The 22,138-nt window shown below is 56.2% G+C and overlaps 1 protein-coding gene across 5 annotated transcripts in view; it reads left to right on the forward strand.

Moving 5' to 3' along the window:
• Window positions 1–528: 528 nt before the first annotated feature.
• DLGAP4 (DLG associated protein 4) overlaps window positions 529–22,138 on the forward strand; it is a 182,315-nt gene continuing 160,705 nt past the window's right edge. For all 5 annotated transcript variants that reach the window (XM_051632821.1, XM_051632819.1, XM_051632820.1 and 2 more), the window contains exon 1: window positions 529–565. The gene's annotated coding sequence lies outside the window, so the exon portion shown is untranslated. The remainder of the gene's footprint in view (window positions 566–22,138) is intronic.

Below are 22,138 nucleotides of genomic sequence, written 5' to 3' on the forward strand. Positions count from 1 at the left end.
CAGGCTGTCCCTTGCCCTTGCCACCCTCACAGCACCCCCGGGCGCCGCGCCGGGGTGCTGTGCCGGGCTGGATGGAGGGTGCTCTGCCGGCCCGACTCCGCTCCCTGCCCTGATTTCCTTGTGGAAATCCCAGAGTCTTCTCCCGATCCAGCTCTGGTTTTGGGGGCAGCCATCTCCCTCTCTGCCTCTCTCTCTCTTTCCTCTTCCCTCCTTCTGCTCTCCATCCTCCTCCTCTCCCTCCCTCCCCTCCGCACTGTACTCTCCGGGGGCTCTGGGTACCGCTGCAGCATCACTAGCCACCTCCATCCAGGAGGCTGGGAGCGCGGGGCGGAAGGGGAGGGCTGCGGGGGACAAGCTGAATGAATGGGCATCGCCTCGGTGCTGCTGGAGCCTCCGCATAGGGGCGACGCGGCCGGACCGCGCCGCGGGCAAGAGGGCAGCGGCGGCCGGGGCTGGGGCCGGGCCGAGCAGAGCCGGGCCGAGCCGAGCCGGGCCCCAGCCGAGCCGCCGCCGGGGCGCTGCGAGGAGCAGGCGCTGCCCCGCCGCGGGACCGCTCCGGACCGAGGTGAGCAGCGGAGCGGGGGCTGGGGCTGTGGCGGCGCGGGAGGCGCAGCCCGGGGGGGCGAGAGTGGGGCCGGGTCGGGACAGAGGGAGCGAGGCTGGGCTGGACGGTGCGGGGCGCGGTGATGGACGTTGCTGAGGAACGGCTCGGGGATGCTGGGGTCGGGCTGGATGGTGCTGGGCCGGGCAACAACGAGTTAAGTGGCTGCGGAACAATCGGGCTCCGAGTGCGTCCGTGTCCGTGTGTCCGTGTCCGTGTGTCCGTGTGCTCCCGCACCCACGGGGGCGTGGCCCATCACCCCCCACGCGTTTTGGTGCCGGGGCGGGCGCGGGCAGCGGGGCCGCGGGGGCAGCGCTGGGTGCGGGAGCCCCCGCAGAGCCCGGCCCGCCGCGGCCTCCCGGGAGCCCCATTGCGCTTGTGTGTGTGTGTGCGGGTGCCAGAGCCCCTGTGCGTGGCGGTGCGTGCGGGTGGGACCCTCTGCAGAGCTGGCCTGTGCGCTTGTGGCGGGTGGGGGAGCCCCCCCATTCCGGCTGCGAGGTGCGGGGCTAAGCCTGTCCCCGTGGCCGCCTGTGCCAACCGCATCGAGACGGTGTGTGGGAGCAAGCCCGGCCTGAGCCGGCGTGTGCGTGTCCTGGAGCACACGTGTGTGCTGCTCTGTGGTGTGGGCACACGCGCGTGTATCGGTGGGCAATGCGTGCCGGTGTGTCTGCACACTGCAGGGGTGGGTGTGTTGGGGGCCGTGGGGTGCGTCGGGGAATACACGAGTGTGATGTAGGGAGCAGGCGCATGTGCAGGTGGGGAGGTGCGCGGAGGCGGGTGCCAGGGGTACCAGGGCTGCCGGCTCCCTCCGGGGCAGGGACAGCGGCTGGTGGCAGCGCCCGGCCCTGGCCTGGCTCCTGCACCTCCAGGGGAGCGGGGTTGCCAGCTCCCCCCAACGAGCCCCTGCGTGTCTGTCCCCCATTTCACCCGGCTGGCAGTAATGAGCCTGTGTCTGCTGTCTGCATCTGAGGAGGGGAAAGCAGATCTCGTCTCTCCCCTCTTCCCCCGCACCCTTGCTGTGCCCTCTCCTCTTCCCAGGACAGGGACAGCCGTGGGTGCTGTGCTGTGTGCAGGCAGGGCCCGCTGGCAGAGCTGCCCTGCAGACACAGGTGACCAGCCTGAACCTGCCCACGAGGATCTGCTGGTGTCACGGTGCTCCAGCTCTGCACAGCTCACACATCGTCATGGGGACTGTGGGGGGCTGGAGCCAGTGGGCAACAAGCAGCAGTGCCAGGCAGGGCAGCACCCTCTGCTCTTCCATGGGTGGTCCCTGCCTGCCCCTCTGGCTGCAGCAGTCAGCCCTGAGGTGGTGGTCCGGTCACTCGCACTGGACTTTTGGATGGCCAGCCAAGTGTCCCCTCACACGCTTGTCCCTCTCCAGGAGAGAGATGCCATGGAAAAAACTCTCCTATGGGCCTTTGCCATGACTCAGTTAGGAAGCCCCAGTCCAGAATAAGACCCAGGCAGCACCAGGTTTTAGAGCCTTGTTGCCATCATTTTGATTAGAGTTTGGCACCAACAGGCCTTTGAGGATCTGAATCTTGGTGACCTTTCCAACACAGTGCCACCACCCTGGTGTAGGGCCAGCACTGCTGCACTATGAGCAGACATGTCTATGCAGATGCATGGGGGTTGGCAGCCCATAGGACCTGGGCATCTTGGAGAGCTTCCTGCAAAATGGACACTTGGAGCTTCACAAATCTGCCTCTGACTGCTTCTCCTCAGAGGAAGCACAAAGCTGAGCCAGCCCAGAGGCTTCCTGTGGGAAGGTAACACCTGGTTAGAGCTGTCACTCCTGCGCCTGAGACACAGGGCTGTTCCTTATGCCATCAAGAAAATGAGGCTTTTCCAAATCCTTGCTCGGCAGTGAGTGTGTGCAAGCCCCATTCTGATCTCCGCAGCAGCTCGACTCCCTCACTCCTCTCGGAATACATGACATACCGGTACAGTTTGAAGCAAGCAGCGATGGCACAGAGCAGCTGAAGGGAAACATGCCACTCTGCAGCAGGAGACTTCTGCACCTTCTTACACCCTTGCCCCAGTCCAATAATGCCAGGCTGAATTTCACCCTTGGACGATAAACATCTGGCAAGCCAGAAAAAAATGTGAATCAAATAAACTTCAGGAGTAATTGGAGACCCGTTTTGAAATTGGTTTGATACCTGCATGCCTCCCAGGCAAGCTTGTCTTATGTTAACCATTGTGCATCTTTGCATGAAGAATGAAGCTCTATTTCCAGTCTGGGTAATAGCAGCGCAGCACGGATGGAAATGAACATGCTGGGCCCCCTCTTATCTGTCCGCAATCAAGCTTCTCCCAGGCACTGAGCCGCTACTGCTGTCGTCAGGGATGAATAGTCTTGGATCCAGATGGCAGCCTGCTTTCCTTGGTGCCCACATCATCCCATCGCCATCCGTGGAGGAGAGGAGCAGCCTGTGAGGAAGTGTCCCTGGGAGGCCCCGGTGCCAGGGCAGCCGCCCTGGTGTTGCTGCCCGTGGCTTAGGCTGAAGTTGTCAGCGTGTGCTTCGTGGCGTCAGCCACAGGCCAGGCAGCACCTGGTTGCCAGAAGCTGTTCTGACTTCCGACGTGCTTTTGGATGGGGTTCAAGGTGCTGATTTGGAGCTTGGAGCTCGTCAGGGTTTTTCTTTTCACTGTCTTCCAGCCTGGATCTATGTCACCCAGGGCTGCCGTGGGCAAGCACTCTGGCCAGCGGTGCCGGGGGCTGGAGGCAGTGGCCAGCCTTGGGCAGCCTTTGCAGCTGCTCAGTCTGTGATGAGATGTCACCCCAGGGCAGACTGTCACCCCAAGGCAGACTGCCCACCATGAGGCCATTGTCTGAGGAGACAACTCTGGTCCTTACTTACTGAAAGCAAAGGGGCTTCAGGCAAACCACAGGCTGTAGCTGGGATTATCAGAGGGAGTTGTTTTGAGCAGGGATTCAGCTTGATTATTCTTCTTTTTGGGAAGGTATTCTTAGATTTATGCAGAATAAGCGACGGTGTGGACTCAGCTCCTCTGCTTGGGACTAGGAGGGAAGGCCTTGGCACGAGCTGTTGTTTGAGGTGCTGTGTCTTGCTGAAAACTGGCTACATGACAGCCAAGCATTGTTGAAACCACAGTCCCTGAGATCTGCACCAACCTCTTGCAGCTCGGACTTGCTGTGTCCCACTGTATGTGGCATAAAAGTGGGAGCGCTTTGCGAAAGATACCTGTGTTTCACACTTTGTAGCTGCTTCCATGTCTTGTTTGGGAGATTAGCTGGGCCCCTCCATGGGAAGCCTCTTTGGCTGCAAGGACCGTGCAACTGTTGACAGAGTTTCCAGTGTGCTCCTTGTGCAACCTCGTGTTCTGGTTTTGTGTGTGCAAGAGGAAGGGAGTCCCAAGCCTCTCTTGCTTGCAGAGTCTTTGAATAGTTTGAACCCTAATGTGCCAGCTCTGGTTTTGCTCAGGCAGGCTCCCCTGGATTCAGCCTTTCCCAGCTCTAAGGGCTGTCTGGTGGATTCAGATCATGGGCTGTCAAGAAAATTACCTTTCCTGAGAGCTTTCCTGAATGAGTCCTGGCTCACTGCAGCTCTTTGCAAAGCTTTCCAGCTGCTTGAAGGAAGTGCAGTACAACTTCCAGAGCTGTCATGGTGATCTTGGTGGTTTTATGCCCACTGGGCATGGGGGGATTATGACAAGCAGCCACGAATTTCCATTCCTGCCTGCAGGATCGCTCAGATGCCCCCTGGGTCTGGCTCCTGCATTCCTCAGGGAGCATGGACACTTCTGCACATCCCTCTGGTGACTCTCACACTGAGGGCCCCATTCCCTTAGGCCCCCAGCAGCTACATTTGTGTTTGGTGTCTCCTTTTATCTCCTGTGCTGGAGAGGAGCTCTCTCAGTGGGAGCTTTGAAAAAAGGTGTTGACACTTGCAGGTGGGCAGCGGTCCGGGCTGTGTGAGCAGGGAGGATAGGTGGCAGCTCAGTGTGTACATAAAATATGTACAGGGCAGGTGTATTAAAACTACTCAGCACTGGCTGAACTTTTTGCTCAGGAGGAGCAGACCTATGACAAGTGTCATGAAAGTCCCTTTACATCAAGTATTTAATATCCAAGTCCCTCATCCATTTGTCTCAATGTGTCTGGGCAGGACAGGGACCACCCACACCATTTCCCTCGCAAGATGACAAGTGTGTGACAAGGCGGCTCCAGCCATCCCCTCACTGCACAGTACCACCATGGTGGCTGGCATGTCTGGGGTGCTGGGGCCCTCTCCCCACCTTCTTCACTTCACTTGTTGTCCCTCTCAGGTGTGACAGGGTATTTTCTTCATCCGCATTAGTTCAGGGCCTTTGTAGAGGAGCTGGAATTGGAGGTAAGTCATTGATTTTTTCACATTTGGTGTCCAGGATGTCCCAGCTGATGGCCAGGGCTTTTCAGGGAACAGCTTCCCTCCATGCCTCATGGGCTGGGAAAGAACATGCAGCAGATGTCCCCAGGATGTTTCAAGGCATTGGCTTGTGCCCTGAGAAGCCTCAGTTATTACCTCCTGTTGGCGAGACACCCCTCTGTGCCTGGGGTGCCCCATGAGGCTGGAGACAGGCAGGGGTCTGTGTCAGGCCACTTTGTGTCAAACCAAAGTCCTCAGCTGCAGCTGCAGGGAGCCTGGCAAGTCTGCATTGGGACCATCACCTGGATGCTAATGCTTCCCATCATCTTCTTACCTCCATCCTCCCCCTGGCTCAGCCCTAGCCCCTCTGATGTCTCCAGGGCTCTCACCGCTGTTGCCCCATTGCCATCAGCTGTGGTTCTTTCCCATTGCCCAGCTCTCCTCTGGGGCTGTACTGGCACAGGCCTGCCATACCATGTCCTTCTGTCCTTCACCCTCAGGGCAGCTGCTGGCTCCAGTGGTGGTGATGGCTGTGCCTTCCCCAGGCACCTGCCAGGGCTGGCAGTGAGGTGGGCAAGGGCTGTGTCTTATTGCTCCATCAGCAGAGCAGCACCCCACGAGATATTTATAGGCTCAAAAATGTTATTCCCCTGCCAAACTGTGACTGAAATAGGCTTGGTGTGTGTCATAGGAGAGAGGGTTTTAATGGCACAGTTTCCTCGCTGCAGGAATGTAGTTGACGCTCCCTCGCTGTGTCACTCGGACAGTCAATCCTGCCCAAGGCAGAGAGACACAAGGGGGTGGCTGCTCCAGCAGCTTGGCTGGATGTTCATGGACTTGGCAAGTCCTTCAGACAGGCACCTCAGCCAGGCGTCCACCAGCAGGTGCCTGCTGGGACCTGCTGCTTTGCCCCCATGCTCAGTTGGACCTGAACTGCAGGGGAGTGGGGAGCTCCCAGCCTGGTGGGAACAGCCTGACCCTGCGGACGCTCCTCCTGGGCCAGATCTGCCAGGACTCAGAGCTGGTGCTGAGACCGAGTGGACACAGTTTAAGGGACAAAGGCCCTTTTCCAGTGATTTTCATGTTCTGAACAGTAAGGTAATTTTCCAAATTATCAGAAAGGGTCAGTTTGGCATTTTCTAAATAACTCACTCTCCTTTTGTCTCAGCTGGACACAGCTGCTGGTTTGGGAAGAGGTCGAAATCCAGTGAATCCTCTTAGAAATATCTCAAGGAAACATTTCAACTGGCTGCGCACAAAAGATTTCTCAGCCTTTCAGTTCGTCAACACTGCTGTGATTCCCCGTCTTTCTGTGGATAAAAATCTCTGGGATGGGAAAACCATTTCCATAGGTCTGACTTGTGCTGGTCAGGTAAAATGCTGGGTGTCCTGGTGGTGAGAGATGCACAGCAGACAGACCCACCACAGCACAATGGCCTGTATCCTCTCCTCAGCTCAGTGTGAGCGGGTCACTGGAGATGTAGGTGTCCTCCCCAGTGGAATGCAGGGGAGCAGAGCTGGACAGGAATAGGTGCACCAAAGCTCCTGCTCAGCTCCTCAGTCATTTCATAGGGGCTAGTTGGGTGTGGGAGTCCCAGCCCTGGTGGGTTTGCCTGTGGCATTTGAGCCCTGAGGGGCGTGATTGGAGGAGAGTAGCCCCCCTGCTGCCCTGCACAGGAGAAGGGAGGCCCAGATCATGGGCTCTGAGCCACAGGGAGCTGATGAGCAGCTGTTGTGGAGCTGCTGGTCATGCAACCCATGCCATCCTGATGGCTCCTGGAGCTGGGAGCTGGGGAGGGAAACCTTCCCCTCCCTCTGCCCCCTGGCAGCCTCGGGTGCTGCCCAGGGGTGAAGAAGACAGACCTGCTCGTGGAGCCTCCATTCTGCCTGCCCCAGGGTGAGCCAGCCAGGGACTGGTGGCCAGGGGCCAGTGGCCAAGAGCAGACCAGAGCCTGCTCCCCCCAGTCTTCCTGCAGGGCTGCTCACACCCATTGTTGGCAGCCCCCCTGGGCCAGTTACCTGGCCAGTTGGACTCCGTGTGCTTCCCACCCCCAGTTCTTTCCTGGACAGTTGTTCCTCTGATGGCTGCACGTCCTGAGATCAATGCTGAGGGTTCTCCTCCTCTTCCCTACTGTGCTGTCCCTTAGGACAGACCATTCAGCTTGCTCCTCCTCCTTCTTTTCCAATTCATTAATGAGTGTCTTGCACTAAGATGTTGTGATAGCTGCTGGGGACCTGGGAGGGCTGTGAAGAGCAGTGGAGAGGACACCAGCCCAGCTCCTGGGCTTTGGGATGCTGGGTACTGGGTTTGGGATGCTGCTGTGGTTGCCTGGGTGCTGTCTGAGCCCTGGCATGGGATGCGGGGATCAGTAGGGACATGACAGGTGGAGAAGTCAGTGTGGGGCAACTCCCAGCTGCTCTGCCACAGTTTTGCCCTGTTTCTGCCATGATGGTGCTCCTTATCCTGCTGCAGGGCCTTATCATCTGGAACTCTGGTGGGCAGGGGTTGGGCAGCCCCTGGGGTGACCTCCCAACTCTGTCCCTGCAGCAAAGCTCCACAAGACCATTCAAGCTCCCACAGAGGCCTCTGCATCTCCCACAAGGTTTCCACTGGCCCTGGCAGGCTTCAGCCCGTCGTGGGCTGTGTATGGGCAGGTGATGTGGGTCCTGGGTAGCCCCTCACCCAGCAGCTGCTTCCCTGGTTGGCAGCAGAGGTGTCTGTTCAACAGCTACACGTGGCTCAGAGCCTTGCTAAAGAAACTGGTTTTTACCAACACAGTTTTTAGGCATTGCTTTAATTTCCCAGTGCCTCAACACTCTCCAAAACCTGAGAAACTGAGATGGTTTCTTCTCGGCAGGGAGGGAGGCTCCTGTTGTCCCTCTCTCACATATGCACATACGCACACACGCACAGAGGCTTTTCTTTCTTTTCCTTCCCACTTTCCTCCTCCAAAAGACTTCAAACACTTGATAAAAATGTTACTTTCTGCCAAACTGTTGCCTTTCTGCCTTGCTCTCCCCTGCTGGCTTCCCCTGGGCTTTGCTCCCAGGGCCCATGGTCTCAGCTGCTTCCCATGTGCTGCCTTGGCCATGTCCCTGCAGAAGGGCAAGGGTGCTTGGGTGGCTGCACTGGGGGTGCTGAGCTGTCCCGAGGGGCTGCAGCAAACCTCCCATTGCTTCTGGTGGGGCTCATCTGATCCCTCAAATTTTTTCTGGATGCAATAAAGCAAAATCCTCCTGTGAGTTGGTGCATGAGGCTGCCTGGCTGTGCTCTCCAGGATGCCATGGAGGTCCTGCTCACCAGAAGCACGTTGGAAGATGCTTCCAGCCCCAGGGCAGCCAGCCTGCCTCTGCCTCGAGGTGCTGGGCAGGAGCCCTGCTCCCCTGCATATGGCAGGCTCTGGCCTCTGAGTGTCTTGCAGGCACGGACAGACCTGGGGACAGGCTGGAGGTGCACTGGAGTTGAAAACCCCTTTGTTGTCTTGTACGAAGGGGACTGACTCACTGCTCTCCCGTGCTGTCATAAGCAGATGGATGATTTAATCACCTAGCAACCAAAATAACGTCAGGTGAGGAGTACTTCCCAACCTGCTCTGGTCCCACAGCCCCTCCACTAAGCTGGTGGCAGGGGCCAGGCAACCCCCAGCCATTCCCCAGCCCTTGGGCTTCCCTGGGATGAAGCTGGCAGGGAGTCCTCTCCTGCCAGCCCCACCAGAGTGGGCTGAAGGGCTGTGCTGTGCATCATGCCCACCACCAGTAGCCCAACAGAAGTGGCTCCCAGAGCCATGCCTGAGGCAGGATGCTCCCCAAGGCTAGCTCCTGAGAAGGCAAAAGGGGCATCTCCAAACATATACAGAAGGGACAGCATCATTTTGGCAGGTTGCTGACTGTCTGGAGCATCTGGAGGTCCATATAAGGGGAGGGAGTCTTGTGCTCACACCTTCCAGAACACAGTGAAGCTTCTGGGGTATGAACCCAGAGGACTTTGGATGGGATCTGCCAACCCACTGACACCCCCTCCTCTGTGTGTACCATTATGCTGCCAGTTCTGAGTGCCCTTGGCTCCTGCCCAGTCGCCTTGTCTGGCACCCTCAAAGCCAGCGAATAACTCCAGCATTGGCATGTGTCTTCCAGTTCTTCTCCCATCATGGTTCGGGAAGTGTTGCCTGCCCTGCCTATGCTCATCACACAGCCTTGATGCTATCACTCCCGTGCTGCCTGAAATGGCAGTTACCTCCAGCCACCCCCAAAGGCTCTTGGCATGGGCCTACCAGAAGCCTGCAAGGATGGGTTTACTACAACCCACTCTGCAGGTGATGAGACTTCCTGCAGCAGAATCTGAGCTGAGAAGGAAGGCAAGTGCTGGGCAGGGAGAGGGCTGCCCCGGCCTGGCCTTGCAGCATGTGGAGATGCGGGCTGTTGATGCCCCCCATTTGGAGCTAGCTGGAGTCCTTCACTGCAGACTCCTTCGTACTGCTGTCATGGGTGCATGGGCAGGGTGGTGGGGTGAGGACACACCTGCCCAGGCCACGAGCTCAGCACCCTGTGGGACTGCACTGCTGGGCTGCCCAGGGTGGGCTCCTTCCTCCGGAGGGCCTGGTCTGACCCTTAGCCTGTGCTGGCAGGAAGGTGGCCCTTAGGGCAGCTAGCAAGGGGCTGGAGGGTGGGATGGAGAGAGGGGCCACTGGCCACAGAATCACAGGGGGTTGAGGTTGGAAGGGACCTCTGAAAATCATCTATTCCAACCCCTGCTAGAGCATCAGACATAAATCCATCAGACACTGATCTATCAGACACTGATCCAGACCTGTGCAACCATCTTTCCCCCCAGCAGCAAGCAACCAGGAAGGGAGCTGTTGTGCTAGGCAAGGCTGGGTGTGGGATGTGGGCAGTGGGATCTGGCCACCTTCTCCAGCCATGAGGCCGTGGGGCTGTGGTGCTACCTAGGCAGGGATGGGTTTCACTGGTGCTGCGGCTGCCAGGGACCAGAGGAGGGCTGAGAAAATAGGGCAGCCCATCTCCCTGCTCCTTTTATGGAACAGAGCTGATATAATTAGATGAGATGCCCTGTTCTTTGCAGTGAGCTGAGGAAGCCTCTGTGCCACCGTGGCCCCGGGAGCCCGGCAGCCCTACTTTGGTGGCACCGCTTGTCCTGGTGAAGGTGAGCCACTTCCAGGCAACAAGCCCTGCCTGGTTTGCTCCCTCCTTCCCTGTGCTGCTCCATTGCCTGGTCTCCTTGCTACATGACCATGTCCTCTCTCCTCCTCTCTGGGCTTTGGTGGACCCTGCTGACCTACAAGAGAGGGTTTGGTGAGGTGGTGCTGGGGGGAGCTGAACATGGATCAGTACCTGCACCTTTGCACACCTGTGGGAAGAAGTGACCAAATCCAGGCCTGTCACTGCAGGAGAAGCTGCAGGACATGGGCTGGCCTCTGTGAGCCAAAGCCCCACAGGCAGGGCTGACATAATAGAAGGAGACAAGAGGAGGGAGAAGGGCAGCTATTTCGACATTTCCCACCCTGGACAGGGAAGTGACCCCATGAGAGAGTGCATTGGGCCATGGGGTACACCAGGACCTTTTCCATGAGCAGTCACAGCACATTGTGGCCTTGAGGGAACTTGTTGCAAGGAGAGGCCCTGGCTGACCCTGGCTGATGGCCCTGGGCAGTGCCTGGTGCAACTGGGTGTGTGTGTGAGCTGACTGCTTGTCCTCTCCTCCAGGCAAGGAGAGTCAGCCTGGTGGGCAAGCGCTGGTCACCTGGAAGCCCTGGTGTCCTTTGGCATTTGGACCTCAGCTGGTGTTGCTCAGAAATAGAATTTCACAGGATTCACAAGAAGGAGGGAGGAGAAAGTCCAAACCTGTGGATTTGGGGAAGTGATCTCAGGTCTAAAGCAGGCTTTGACTCTCCTGTTTTCCCCAGTGATGGGAAAGGCCAGTGAATCCTTGGAAGGAGCCACAGAACCAAACCCAGGCCACATGTGCGTTGTTGTGAGAGTAATTGGAGGCACCAGAAAATTGACCCTCTGTTGGCAAAGCAGACAAGGACCTGCTGGGGGCTAGAGACCAGCTCCAGTGTGACTGCTTGTGCAGGAGCCTGGCCAGCAGGCTGGACTCCCTGCTCAAAAGGGAAACCAGGGAGGACAGGGAGACCCCAGTGGGCCTGGGTGCTCTAGTGGCTTGGGGTTTGTCATCACTTCCATGAGCTCTTCATATGCACCATCTTCTCCCCAGTAGATAGAAGACAATGTATATTTTCCATTGAAATACACACTTTTTCTAACTTTTATCATAATGAGAAGTTGAAATCTTGCCTCCCTTAGAAGATCATGCAGCTCAAGCAAAAGGACACCCCACATTTACCTGGCACTTTCCAGGGAGCTGCAATTTGTTCACTGGTGCCCTGCTGTTGTGCTGGCATCACTGTTAAGTAAGTATCTGCAAAAACCATGCTCAGATGTCATAAAAATGTGGCTGGAAGTCCTGTTCTCTCTCAGATCATATGTTTGTGGGCACCAAGGGCTTTTATAGGTAGATTAGCTCAATTAAAATTGAAAGCACTCATTAATACCACTGTAGACCAATCTAATAATAATTTAAGCTGGCCAGATTCATCCCTGTGAGGAAGCTACTCCTCTGTGGGTGCCTGTACCTGTCACTGAGGCATCTCCTCCCTCTGCCTTCACATTGTGTTTGCATTCCTGTGATGGATGATGCTGGATCAAGGCTGTGCCAGAGGGCTTGCTTAGCACCAGTGGTTGGCAGTGAGCACCCAGGGCCACACAGGGTGGGAGAGCATCCAGGAGGGGGGTCTTGCAGACATCCCAGCAGGGTCATAGTGGGGTCTAGGGCAAGGGTATTTTTGTCCCTGTGCCCTGAGGATGTGGCTCATGCTTTCAAGCTCTGGCTCTGGCAAGCCTTTGCAGGCAGCACGGAGCACTTCTGGAGGTAGATGAGCTGCTTAGGTTTGTGTCACTGGTGGGCTGGGTTTCAGGAGTGTGATGCTGGGGAATGGGGGTCAGCACTAGGGTGACTTCTGGGAAAGTCAAAGCTGTAGAGTGGCTCCTGAGATGGTCCTAGACTTACCTGATCTCCTGTTTGATCTGGAACAAGTTTCTGACCCAGGAGAGAGGAGTCTGGTCCTGTAAGAAGCTGCATGGTAAACAGGGTCCCTGCTGGAGATGACAGGGGTTCAGAGGCACTGAGGGGGCACTGCCCCTCCTTGGCTGGGAGCCGTGTCTTGTCTCTGGGCACTGTCTGGAGGGGGTGTTCAGAGCAGTCTCCACACACTTGTCATGGGCATCACCAAAAAACCACAGGCACAGGGCTGCTTCCATCATGCCCTGCAGTGGCCACAGGGCTGGGGTGGTCCTCTAAGAGGTATTGCCATGCCTGTCTGGAAGCACAAGGACAGCCTTGCCCATGACTCTCAGGGAGTTATATCACAGCATATGGGAGGTGTCAGTGGGGCTTTCCTCTTGGAGTCCTTCCCCAGCCAGAACCTGCTCCCTGCCACCAGTGGCCACCTGGGGAAGAACTCGAGGGGGAAGCCCAAGCAGGGGTGGGAGCAGTGCAAGGGGCTTGCTGTGCTGGTGCCTGCCCATGCCTAGTCACTGCCTGCCTTGGAGGTAGGGTCTGCATGTCCCTGAGCCAGCACAGGTGGCCTCCAGCCCAGCGCCAGCCTGTCCTTCTCTGGCAGCAGCACCAAGATCCAATTTGTCTCCCCTGCCTTCAGTTGGCCCCACTAAACAGATTTTAATTTTGTTAAACAAATATGAAGTAATGGCAGTGGGGCTAGAAGCCAAATGGCCTGGGGACACCCTTGAGAGTCAGACGAGCTCTGCAGAAGGGCAAGACTCAGTGTAGGAGCTGGGCAGGCCTGGGAATGGCCTTGGGCTGGGCCTTCTAGGGCTGTCCCAGGGCTTGGGAGCTGCTGGTGCTGGGGCCAGCGGGGTGGTCCTGGCTAGTGGTGTGGAGCAGATGTGGCTCCACACTGCTGTGCGCTCACAGCGCCCTGCTGCCTTCAGACCAATTTCTAAATGGCTGCTAAACTTCACTGTTAGAAGCACACTCATCTTCCCTTAATTAGTGGATCAGACAGTAATTTGTAATCCTTTTAAATGGGAAGATCTTAGTGTCTAGGCCTGGAGCCTGAGCAGGACACAGGGGATGGCAGCACAGAGCAGAGCTTGCCCCAGCCAGCAAGATGTCCAGGCAGGAATAAGGCACCTGGAGTGCTGTGCACAGCTCTGGAGCCCTCAGCACAGGAGCTGTTGGAGAGGGTCCACAGAAGGGATACAAAGATGATCCAAGGGCTGGAGCAGCTCTGCTCTGGAGACAGGCTGGGAGAGTTGGGGTGTTCAGCCTGGAGAAGAAAAGGCTCTGGGGAGACCTTAGAGCACCTTCCAGTGCCTGAAGGGGCTCCAGGAAAGCTGGGGAGGGACTTTTCACTAGAGAGGGCAGTGACAGGACACAGGGTAATGGTTTTAAACTGAAAGAGGGGAGATTTAGGTTGGACATCAGGAAGAAATTCTTCACTGTAAGGGTGGTGAGACACTGGAATGGGTTGCCCAGGGAGCTTGTTGATGCCCCATCCCTGGAGGTTTTTAAGGCCAGGTTGTGTGAGGTTTTGTGCAACTTGGTCTAGTGATAGGGGTCCCTGCTCATGGCAGGGAGGTTGGAACTAGATGATCTTTAAGGTCCCTTCCAACCTTAACAATTCTATGATTCCAGGTGTGGAGGTTTATAGGGAAGTCTGAGTTTCTTAACAGCAGTGACAAGCAGGAACAGTGCTGTGGGCAGGCTGAGGGGACCAAGGAGTAGTAGCATACTGGGAGGGGGTCATGCAGCCCTCACCACATCATGGATGGCACTGGGCAACTCTTTGCTGCTGGTGTCTTTAGCATAAATTAATCTGGGAGGAGCATATCTGTCCTGCATGCATTAACCTTTATAAATGGCTTAATACAAGGTGTAGCTGCAAAGCACAGGCAGGGTTGTGGGAGTGGTGAGGATGCTGCTCATGTTGTCACCCCAGGCATGAAGAGCCTGGCCCAGGAGGGCACAGCCGTGGGGGCAGGTGCCCATGGGGCAGGCTGGGGGGATGGAGCTGTCCCAGGTCACAGAGCAGAGATTGTGATGGAAGGAAACAGCTACAACCAGTGACTTCAAGGAACAGCACTTTCCTACTGCTTGTCTACAGCCCCTGGAAGAAAGTGTTGATAATGGCAGTGGTGACTCACTGCACGTGCTTTGCTTACCCCTTCATGACTGAGCAGAGTTCCAGGGCCTTTAGTGATTCCATCTGAGATAAACTCAACATTTCTCCCACATTCCTGTTAACAGAGGAGAGTGGTCTGGCGTGTTCAGAGAGGGCAGGTGAGAAGCACAGACAAGGAGGGCATCTTCTTACCCCAGTCCCAGCATCCCACAGCTTCGCTGATGCTGAGTGTCTGCAACAGAGCTGAAGACAGAAAGAGACAGCAAGCAGTTTTGCAGGAACACTGGAGAGTTGTGCATGCAGAGGCTTCAGAAACCACATGCTCCATTTTTGGTGCTCATCTTTGCAAAGCCCCGTGCACCTGTACCCCAAGGCAGGTGAGAGCCACTCAGCTCCTGGAGGAGTGTCCTGGTTTGAGCCCAACAGGACAACAAAGAACCAGCACCATGGCTACTCACTCACCCACACACACACACACACACACACACACACACACACACACACACACAATGGGACAGGGAGGAGAAACCCAACTAGAAGCTCATGGGTCAAGACAAAGGACAAGGAGGGTTCTTCACTGATTAAGGTCCTGGGCAAAACAGACTAATCTCTGGGAATAAAAATAACTTAATTTCACACTAATCAATGCCCACAGGACACAGACACCCCCAGAGCAGGGCTCACACACCTCACCCCACCCCTCCCTTCTTCCCGGGCCCAAATCCCTTTGTTCCCGGTTTCTCTCCCTCCTTCCCCCCAGGCACAGGGGGATGGGGTTTAGAGTCACTTCACAGGCTGGTGGTTCCTGCTGCTCCCTCCTCCTCAGGGAGAAGGATTCCTGACAGTCCTGCCCTGCTCCCCACGGGTCCCTCCCATGGCAGAGTCCTCCACCAGCCTCTGCTCCATCAGCCCTTCCCACCAGCCCCGGAGCTGCTCCAGCGCTGCCCGCAGGGTCACGGGGGCTTCGGGAACAGGCACCTCCCCTGGCCCGGGGGCTTCCACAGCTGCACCATCCCAGCCCACTGGCCTCAAAATCTGAGTCCACTGGCCAAGTTCACCCCTCCTGGTGCCTTCAGGGAATGTTCCACCACATTCCTCCATGGATGCAGGGGCACAGCTGCCATCTCGCCATGGGCTGCAGGGAAACTTCTGCTTGGGCACCTTCTTCCCCTTCTTCCTCACCAACCACCAGGATCTTCACCCCAGCACCGCTCTACCTCCAGCTCAGCTCTGCTCCTTTCAGTGCTTCTCTGCTCAGCTCTTCTCTCAGTTCTTTTGTATGTTAATGGCAGAGACATCTATTGCCCCTCTATTGGCTCCTTGGCTGGTTTTGGAGCTGGAGGGAGCTTTTCAGCTTCTTTGTGGAGTCACCCATGGGGCCCCTGCCCCACTACCAAAACCACCACCAAACCAGCACAAGGAGCAGGAGGAGCTGTCAGTGGGATTTTGAAAGGGCACTGTGGCTGGAGCTGGGGAGCTTCAGGACGTGCACTTACTGCGGTCCATGTCTGCAGGGGAGAGGCTGCTTTGGGGATGAAAAAGGTTTCTGGAAGATAAGCTTCAAATCAGGACTGGCTGAGTGTCTTGCAAGGAACACAAGGCACAGGAGCAGGGCCATCATGCAGTGCAGGAGCTTTGGGCACCTGCAGGGCCTGGATCTGGAGGGGGACAGGCTTTGGCTTTCTGGCACAAGAGTGTGTCCCACCAGTGTGCCCAACTTGCTGCCCATGGTCATGCGTGCTGACCATGGGAGATCCCAGATCAGCCCTAGATGGCTCAGCAGGAGCCCATCTGCTGTGTCCTGGCCTCTGGCTGCAGCTGAACCTCCCCCAGCCTTGGCCGCTCACTGCACCATGCTGCCCAAGGTAGTCACAAGAACCCTGTCATTACTGTCATGGCCTTTGTCCTCCCACCTGCCACACTTGTCACACTTGCCAGGGAGGTGGTGGTTGCCACAGGCAAACCATTTAGGCAAACCAGAGGCCGTCCCTCCTGAGGTCCTTCCCTCTGGGAGTGGCTCTGGATCGAGCCCCTCTGCATGAAGTGGAAGTGCTGAACACCAGTTCAGATAGACTGTCGGTTTGGTGGGATGCAGCTTGCTCCCTCCATGTGCCAGCAGCACACAGGTCTTGCTCATGCCACCCAGGGGTGGCTGTAAAGGCAGATGCTGGGCTGGTTGTGAAGCCATTGCAGATATGAAGGCAAAATTGAAAACAAGGCTCAAGTGTGTGGGGTGTACAGGGACCTGTGGGCAGGGGAGCCCTGCCTGTTTTGCCCTTGGTGCTGCATCCCACGGGGCTGGGGCTGCTGGGGGGCTAGGGGCTGCTGAGGTCCCTCGGCCAAGGAGGGTGCACCCCTGGGACCTCCCCCGGCAGACAGAGTAGCCTCTGCACTGCCTTGCTCAGCCTGATGCCTTGAGACCCTGACTTGTCTGCAGGTAAATGTATCCCTGCTTGTGCTGAGACCAGGAGCCAAGGAAAGACCCTGTCTCTAAGAAGAGACATCCTTGTGCCTGTCCCTCTTGTTTGGATGCTGGCTGCATCCTAGCTACCTGTGGGGCCGGTTCCTGCCTGTCCTGGTCCCAGCTCACACCCTGAGCTGAGGGCTGTGCTAGGCTTGGGGGGGTCAGGGCTGGGTCCCTGGGGCTGGCAGTGGATTCAGGCTGGCCAGGGCACAGGGGCTGCTGCCTCCCACCCTTCCAGTGCAGGCAGGGGGCTCATCCTCCCTCCAACCAGGCATGTCACAGTTCTTGAGAAGCAGAGAAACCCCTCCTCAGACAGAGGCACTGTCAAGAGGGAACAGTGGGAGGTCTCTGGAGACTTCATAGGCCCCTGTATGCCTGGAGCAAGGGCCTGAGCAGCTCAACAGGCTCAACCTGACATGGACATGGGGAAGAGGGGCTCAGTGGGGCAGTGAATCCACTGCCGGTGGATGAAGTCTTCCCACAAATCCATCTTCCAAATGGCTTTTGACAAAATCATGGGGTCTGAGCTGCTTGTTTTGCTTTCTTCATGACTGCCCCGTAATCTCACTGGTTGCGAGGTGTCATCTCCTCTGTGCACACAGACCTGCCAGCATTAGCCCCAGTTCTCCCCTGGTATCAGCAGGGCCCTGGATGTCCCCAGCTCAGCCCTTGCCCTGGAGTTTGGGAGTCTCAGATCCTCAGGGAGGGCAGGCTGTCCAGAGGCATCTCTGCGTGCCTGTGATGGACGGGGAGATCATCTCAAACCTTTGCACCGGGAAGAGAACAAACAGAAACATTTATAGGAGAAAAAAAAATATTGAAAAATAGTTTTAGATTTTTTTTTTCCCCCTAGCTTTTCTTTTTTCTCCCTAAATTACCAAATCTGGGACAGAGAGCTGGCTGTTTGCATGTGTCACACATACACACATTGTTACATCTATACATTATCTTGACATCAAAGGGAAAGTGTGACATTTCTCTGGCTATGCAGGCAAGAAAGGACACTGCCTGCTTTTGGGAGAGAAGGGGTTATTTTCAAAGGCATACAGACAGCTCCTGGAAAGGAGAATGAGAAATAAGGATGGAGAGCACAGTGAGGCACTGCAAAAGCAAATCTTGCCCTGGTCTTTTCATCTTCCCTCTTTATTAAAGCAGGGCAAGAGCAAGCCTCTCATGACATGCACTTGGTTATTATTTTAAGGAAAAATACTCTGAAAATGTAATAGCCAGAGGGAGTTGGGGGATTTTGTTTGGAGAGGACACTGAAGGAAACCTATCTGCATGCAAAGGTTTACTAAACCTAACCCTCATGGCTCAAGATTAAACCAACAGAGCCACCTTACCCCAGCTGGGAGGGTGCTGAGGTCCTCAGGGTGGGCATGCCAGCACCACCATCTCAGGTCCTTAAGGAGCTCAGCACCTCACCCCACAGAGCCCAAGTGCCTGAACACTTAGAGGGGGCATTTCCCCAAGTGCCACATGAGCTTGGGAAGCTGCTGAGCTGTTGGCACCCAGGTCAGAAAAAGCGTGGGCTGAAGGAAGGTGTAAGAGGCAGGATGTGGAAATGAACCTGGCTGACCACTGGCCTGGCTCTGCCCAGCTCCTGGGAACAGGCAACCCCACAGGAGCCCCTGTTCCCTGGAGTCCTTCACCATGCCCAACCCATTTTCCCGCAGCCCTGCCTCCTGTCCTGACTCCTGCTCTGCCTCCTGCCCATCCTACCTGCCCCCCGAGCAGGGCAGGGACATCTGTAGGGGCCTTCCCCATGTCCCCCTCAAATTCCCACTGCAGCGGATGACCAGCTCATCCCCCTGCATATCCTGGCAGTGCCCATGACTGGTAGCTGACCCCTCTCTTTGCATGGAGTTGTCCTCACTGGGGCCAGCTGAGTAGCCTGGCCAAACCAGCTGAGCTGTACCAGGCATCTGAGTGGCCAGGAGGAGCCTCACCTGCCTGCAGCCTCCCAGATGCCACCCTGGAAGCCCCCACAATTTGCCATGTGACAGCTTGCCTTCCACCCCAAGGCATCTCCCAGCTATGGGTCTCCTGGGGCTTTGCACTGGTGCAAGGTCGGATGCTCCCAAAGGCTGTTGTCCCTGCTGCGGAGAGCTGCAGACTGTCATCTGCTGAGCTACCTCCTTTCTGCTCCATCCCTCCCCTCCCATCAGGGAAGAAGCACAGTGGGACAGTGGCAGCCATGCCACCCAGGAAGATGGCTTCCTAAAGGACCCCACATCCAGTCCTTGCTCTCCCCTGAAGCTCTTCACACCAAAGCAGCACAGCCAAGCTCCTCTCTCCACCTCACACCAGCCACAGGAATGTGAACAAACCCATCTCAGGGCTTTACTGCAATGAAACTGAGCATGAAGAACAGGGAGGAGAAAAAGCTCCAAGCCTGAGACTGCTGGTAAATCCTACAGGGAGTCTCCGCAGGGACTTGGTGCTGGGAGTCCTTGTGGAGGTGACCATCCCAGTGCAGGGAGCTGTGGGCTCAGTGCCTCCAGCCGTGCTGAAGGAGCTCATGCAGATGAGCTCACAACAGGAGAGCAGCAAACCACACATCATCTCTCCCCATGTAGGTTTCTTGTCTGTCTCGGGGAAAGCCTGGGAGGCAAAAAGACTCCTGCTTTCACCTGGGTGGCCAAGGTCATTTCTGGGAGGAAAAGCAGATGTCAAAAGCAGAAGCTGTAAAGACAGTCAAGCAGCCCAGGAAAAGGACAAGCACAGCCATGCCCACATCAGAGCCTGATGAGGATGGTCCTCTCTCCAGAGGTGCCTCTCTATGGTCAGGTCTTCAGCCCCTGGAGTGGTGGGGAGACTCGTGTGGGCATGTATGGGGTGAGGGGTGTGAGCTTGGGCCATGCTGGCTACTAAAACTGTCTTGGTTCTGCAGCAGGGTACTAGAGGCTCCCCATGGTGCCTCTGCAGTGCCCCCAGACATCCTTCCCCAGCCTTCAGGGGCAGATTGTATTTGTTTCAGCTCAACACATTCATTAGATTAAAGTGGAAGAGTTGATCTGATCAAACTTGGAAACACAAAAATAAACGTGCTGGGGTCAGCAGATGGAGGGAACAGCCTGGCAAGTTGGGTGAGCCATGGCAGCACTCCCCAGCAAGCACTTCTAGCAGCTGCTCAGCAGCAGCCCTTGGACACCCCTCCCCACCCCTGGGGTGTCCTGGGGACCAAGTCTGTGCCTGATGCAGCCATGTGGTTTTTCCCTCTGGCATCCCAGCATCACTTGGGTCTGGGGCTCAGCCTTTGGTTTCCTCCCTATTGCTGCCCCACTGCAGCAGGGTTTTATGAGTTATTTCCCTTGCTGTGATGCTGAAGTACTGCTGGAGTTCAAACCCTGCTGAAATACATCTCCCCTGTCCTTTCCATCTCATTAACATCAGAATCCAGCTTGGCCCACGCAGGGAGCAGCAGTCCCTCTCAACTGGGGACCCTCTCCCCAAGGAAGCCCCCTTGGCTTTCTTGGAAGAGCCTTGCCCTCAAGCTCTACCCTTGTCCTTCCCTGGAGGAGCCTGTGTCCTCCAGGCTGGTGACACTGAGGTCCCTCCCCGAAGTTTCCAAACCAGCATCCCCTCCAGCATGCAGGGAGTGACTCTGCCATCAAGGTTTCAGCCAGAAGAAGCTTCTTCTGCTGGAGAAGTCTCTGATCTGTCTCTGTGGAGGATTCCTGTCCATTGCTGCCTGTCCCCATATTTTGGCGTCATTTTGCCCCTTAGGTTTGGATCCACCTAACCCCCAGGGCTCCTCCGAGCCCAGTGAGAGCTGGTTGTGCCTTGAACCTCCTCCTTAGTTAAACTTACAGTGGGATTTCTAATGGTTTTCTAAGGGGTCCCAGGTCTGGGGGGCTCCCACTGCCCTGGGGCTGGGGGATAATGGTTGTATCTCCTGCTGAGCTCAGTGGGAGATCTGCCCTGGCAGGAAGGGGATGATTGCTCAGACCCCAGCACCAGTGTCGCCAGGCACAGGTTCTGCTGTATTTGTGCACTAGGGGGTAGACTCTGGCACTAGCAGCATGGATAGGTTTGATTTCAGAGATCCTGACCATAGTGGTCCTGACAGCTCTCCTCAATGGCTCTCATGTCCTAGGGGTTCTCCATTGTGTGGCTCGTGTTGCCCAGAGTATGCTGATGATGACCCAGTGTGTGTCTTTAGAGAATGATGTTGCACACACTGTGTACCACCTTACCCAAAGTCCCCATCCCTCCAAGATGGATGCTCTTGGGCCTGCTCTGGATCCTAGTGTGCTTGTGTGCTGGTTGAGGAGGCCAAGAGTCTGGGCTTTGGGAGATACAAGTTCTGTCCCTGGGTCTTCTCTTGGCTCCCTGGTATCTCTTTGGCAAGTTGTTACCCCTCTGTGCCTCATGATACCTAGTTCATCAGGGCTCATCATGCTGTCATTTATTTTGGGACAACAATTAGGCATGCTGGGGAAGGTCTTTCTACTGGTGTGGTGCTGTTAGGATCTGCAGCATGGTAAAGCATTTACAGCAGGGGTGATACAGCGCCTCTGTGTAGTGTGTGAGGACAACCCTGGGCCAGCCCCATGCCACTGTTCTCAGCCCACTGGAAATGATGAGGCTGGATTGAATCTTTCCCCTTGGGTTTTTTTATCTGGGAAACCTCATCCTACTGGAAAATGCATCTGGATTTGCTTCAAGGTCTTGTGAATATGTGGGGTTGTACAGGAGAATGAACCAAACTGTTTTTTTAAAGAAAACCGAGCAGCTTTGCTTTGTAGCAGGTGACCTGCTGGGGATCAGGCAGTCACATCTGCTCTCTCAGTCCTGGCTGGGTTTTAGAGCCAGCAGAGAATGACTTGGGAGGCAGGTAGGAAGGGAAGACTGTGGTTAGTGTTTGGGACTGTGGGAAAAAGAATTGAAACCTGATGGATACTGCCTTGATTCTGAAGACAAAGCAAGTAGAGTGTGGGGACAGTGGTGTCCAGGCTGTGCCAGGTGGTGTGGAGGTGGCATGATGCCATTTGTGATGATGGACCCAGGGTCACCTAACTGCAGTAATGCAAGAATGTAGAAAGTCACAGGAGAGGGATGGTTGGGGTGATGGGATGTGCACAGACAGGGCCAGGACATGGCCAAGTATAGCAGAAGATGCTCAGGAGGGGCTGTGCTGGGAGGCAGAGATGGTCACTCTGCTGAACTTCACCTAGGGCAGACCTTCATGTGCAAGCAGTGATTCTAATGCTGGTCAGCAGGCCTGGCATGGGCTACAGGACTAGCACCAGGGTCTCCCACCAAGGCTGGGAGACCTGGAGCTCAGCAGTGCACAGTGCCTCTTTAACTGCAATAGGTCCTGCAAGCCCTGTGGCTGCCCAAGCTGTTCTGATGGGTTGATCTCAGCTCTTCTTGTCTTGCTGCTGTTTAACAGCACATCCAGGACAGCGCTGGACTTGGTTCCTGCTTTCCCATCCATCATCAATGATTCTCTTTTCATTTGCTTTTTGGGCTTCAC

Source organism: Apus apus, chromosome 15, assembly GCF_020740795.1.
Source record: "Apus apus isolate bApuApu2 chromosome 15, bApuApu2.pri.cur, whole genome shotgun sequence".
Lineage (NCBI taxonomy): Eukaryota > Metazoa > Chordata > Aves > Apodiformes > Apodidae > Apus > Apus apus.